Source organism: Crocuta crocuta, unplaced genomic scaffold, assembly GCF_008692635.1.
Source record: "Crocuta crocuta isolate KB4526 unplaced genomic scaffold, BGI_CrCroc_1.0 scaffold142, whole genome shotgun sequence".
Classification (NCBI taxonomy): Eukaryota; Metazoa; Chordata; class Mammalia; order Carnivora; family Hyaenidae; genus Crocuta; species Crocuta crocuta.
The window spans coordinates 2,002,738-2,006,705 of NW_027528892.1; the positions used below are offsets into that span (position 1 = coordinate 2,002,738).

The 3,968-nt window shown below is 50.2% G+C and overlaps 1 long non-coding RNA gene across 2 annotated transcripts; it reads left to right on the plus strand.

The window, feature by feature from the left end:
• Positions 1-353: 353 nt before the first annotated feature.
• LOC144225812 (uncharacterized) lies at positions 354-2,653 on the plus strand. 2 transcript variants are annotated; one of them, XR_013333403.1, is made up of 3 exons: positions 354-429; positions 569-705; positions 2,495-2,653. It is a non-coding gene; the product is annotated as an uncharacterized LOC144225812 (long non-coding RNA). The 2 variants fall into 2 exon arrangements; XR_013333404.1 differs by lacking the exon at positions 2,495-2,653 and adding an exon at positions 1,230-1,496.
• Positions 2,654-3,968: the final 1,315 nt, after the last annotated feature.

The window sequence follows — 3,968 nt, forward strand, 5'->3', positions numbered from 1 at the left end:
GTAACCTGCTCTAAAAAGTACAACTGGATTGGATTGAATTGCATGTATTTATTTGGTGGGTTTTAGACAAGAAAAGTATGGTGCAGGGTAGCTAAGCCTCCTTCTTTCCCAAGCATTAACACTCCTGGGCTCCAGTTGAAAAGGGGCGCCTGGGTGGCTTAGTCGGTTAAGCGTCTGACTTTCGCTTAGGTCATGATCTCGCGGTTCGTGGGTTCGAGCCCCGCGTCGGGCTCTGTGCTGACTGCCAGCTCAGAGCCTGGAGCCTGTTTCAGTCTGTGACTCCCTCTCTCTCTGACTCTCCCCTGCTCATGCTGTCTCTCTCTCTCCTAGAAATAAATAATTAAAAAAAAAAAAAGAAAAAGAAAAGCGGGGATGATAACTGGTTGTTATGGAGACAGACCTTCCTTCTGCCAGCCTCCCGAAACTCAGGTGAAGGGGGAGAATTTGGATGCCCCAGGCAATGGGGACCCCTGGGGGGTCTGACTTTGGGGTAAATGTGTCTTCAGAGGGTTCCAGGGCTCTTAGAATAGGTCACAGCTTCTCGTTCTGGTTCCCTATCCCTTCTCAGGACCTGTGGGGTGCCGTGAGGTGCTCAGGACAACTTGACTGATTTCATGTTCTCTCTGAACCTTTACTGGGAAAATGATCCCTGCCGGCCACCATCGGACCTCTCCTTCCGCTGCTTGACATCAGCAGTGCTGAAAGGTAAGACTCTTGTTCCAGTCTCTCCGTGTGGTTTGACTTCCTGTGTCACACAGGGGTCGTTTCTGCTGACCTGCGAAGGGTCTTTCTTCTCCTGGCTGTCACAGCCTGGCTCCCAATCTAGAAACATAAAACTCCAGTACAAGAATATCTTGAAAACAAAATACCACATCTCTTCCTCCCCTCCCGCAGCCAAAACAAAAAAACACACACACACAAAATATCATAGTTGGCCAGAAATTGAGCCAATTTTCATGGCTTACATGTGGCTGAAGGGAAGCCATCAGGCCATGGAGCTAAATTCGAGTCTACCTGAAATCTAATATTTGGACACACAGATTGGTTTCCATCTCTGCTTTCTGAGTGAGGTAGAGAGGGGAGCCTTAGGCCACTAATCCCATCGTGGGACTCCTGCCCTCCCAACCTCATCTAAACCTAGTTACCTCCCAAAGGCCCCACCTCTGGATGCCATCACATCAGGGGGTAAGGTGAACTGGGGGGAAACACACACATTCATTCGATAACAGATAGCAATCTGGAGCCATTTCGGGGAGATGAGACCCCAGCTTCACGGCGGCGGAGCCTGCAAGCTGAGGAGGCAGGAGGCTGAGTCAGGAAGTGAGGTGAGAACCGGTGGGAAGGGCTCAGGCTCAGCACCAGCCACCACTGTGTTCAGAGCCTACATCTGTTGCCTCCTCGCTGGACAGCCTTGGAGAAGTCACTTCACCTCTCTGTGCCTACTTCATGTGGTTAAATGCAGTCACAGATGTGAAACACTTTTTAACGCAACCTAATAAAACCCACTCAACAGTTCTCTTTGCTTCCATCTACCCCTTCACCACACACACACACACACACACACACACACACTCATCTCTAAGTACGAATGCAATTATTATTATTACTTACATCATATTACTATTTCTAACATTTACTGAATGTTTGCCTTGGGCCAGGAATTAGGCTAAGTACCACCACCCCTCTTCCTTCATTATTGCTACAGCTCCAAATGGGACGTGATAGCTGCATTTTGCAGGGGGATGGTGAGTTCAGTGGCCAGCCCACGATCACCCGGGATAGCCAGATGTCACATTCAACTCCCATGCCAGTAATACTGACGACAAGCCACTACCCGATTACTTTAAGTGATACAGAGGATGGTTTTGTGCGCTACTCGAATACAGAAGTCTCCACCAACAATCAGTAGAATTCCTCAGTATGCAGGAAGCCTCACCCCAACCCCACGATGGGTATTAACGTTCCCATTTTGCGGATGAGGATGTAGGAGGTTTACACAGGGGGTTGGGGAGGCGGGCGCTGAATTCTTGCAGTCACTCATCAGCAACACGAGGTGTCAAAAATTATGTGATTTCTCCTGAGCCATCTTCACTGGCAATACGGGGCCGATGGTCTGATCTGAGGGGGCTGCTGTGAAGTCACTGGAAGTGCAGACTGGGCACTTCTTTCTAGAGTCAGTAACAGGTTGTTCCCCCCTCTCTTCCTACCATGGCTGAGGACTGGTCCCTGCCCCTTCCCCAGCTCACTGAAGCCCCCTCCACAGTCAAATGATGAGACTCCAGCATCTCACAGAGGTCTGGGCCTCAGCCTCTAACTGCCCACCACGACCCAGAGTTGACCCTACTTCCCAGCCTGTTCCTGACCCCCAGTATCTCATCTTGTTTGGTCTCCCACCTGCGGCGCCATCTCCGCGACCCCACCATTTTGACCGTGTCTGTGGACCATGCCTGGCATGTCACCATGCCAACTCCTCTTCTGCACGGGCTGCTGCCAGGAATCCTAGGTAAATGCCATGCCACACTCGGGACGGCTTTGGACTCTGAACTTTGGTGGGGGAACTTTGAGCATGAATTTCTGAGCATCAACTAGGAGCCTCGACCCATGCTTGGGTGATGGGAGCCCAGAGATGGATCAGATGCGCTCATCCTTGGGAAACTCAGGTGCTAGTAGAGAACAGAGACAAATAAACAGAGATTATAGTAGACATGCAGGCTAGTGAGGACGGGGACAAGGGACAGTGGGGGATGCAGGGGGAACCCGTAAAGCGTGCCTGAGGCACCATAGCCACACTTCCCAAAGAAGAGAGGTTGTTGAGCTGGAGAACTCCATTCATTAAGAATATTTCTTTGTCTTGTATTTGCATACCACGTGGTATATCTTCTTCCCCAGGTATGATGAGCAGATTGTCAATGGACGGTAAGCAGGAAGCATATATCCTTACGGTGTTTCTCTTTTCTTGTCTACAAGGTCATGCGGACTTAATGGAGTCACTGCCATTATTTATTTACTTGAAATAAGTATATGATTATTAATTTATTTTTTCATGTCCTATTCGTTTGGGAAGAACCATTCAGAGAGCATCCAGTCCCATTCTGTTTCTCTGAGTTTTAAGGCGATAGAAATTTTGGGGCACCCGGGTGGCTTAGTCAATTGAGCGTCCAGCTTCGGCTCAGGTCATGATCTCATGGTTTGTGGGTTCGAGCCCCATGTTGGGCTTTGTGCCGACAGCNCCAGGAGCCCTGTGCTGTCTTCTGGTGGGTCAGGGATACTTCTTTGCTGGTGTCCAGGATCCCAGGCTTAATGCCTGTGCCTCTTTCTACCCTGCACCTCCATTGGAACCTGGCTGCCTGCACTCTCCCCTCCAGAGAGGACAGAAGAAGAAAGTGAGTACTGTGACCTTCTTGACTTTGTAGCCTTGAGATCACATTCCTGGGACTTTCTCTGGGCCTTGAAATTCCCAAAGAATTCTGGGAAACGGTGGGTCCAGACCCTGGCATTTAGCCATTGGCCTGGGGTCAGGAGCATTGTCAGTACAAACAGATTCCGCTGAAGGATCTAAGTGCCATGTCCTGCCAGATGTTTAACAGCCCCTTGGGGGAAGGATGGGTGGGGAAGGAACATCTCTACTGCTCAAGGGAAAGAAGACTTGTCCTGTAAAAAGGTCTGGGACACAGTTGGGCTACACAAATGTTCCTTAAAGGAAGAGAGTGTTCCCTACAACTGCTAATGCATGGCATTTTTGCGCATTGGAGGGAGTCGGAGAGACATAATATTGGAGCATCTATCTCTGTCATGTTAGTGAGTTTTCATAACGGCACTGTGAGCCAGATGGAGCCTAGGTTAGAAGATGTGGTTCCCCGGGGCGCCTGGGTGGCTTAGTCGGTTGAGCGTCCGACTTTCGCTTAGGTCATGATCTCGCGGTTCGTGGGTTCGAGCCCCGCGTCGGGCTCTGTGCTGACTGCCAGCTC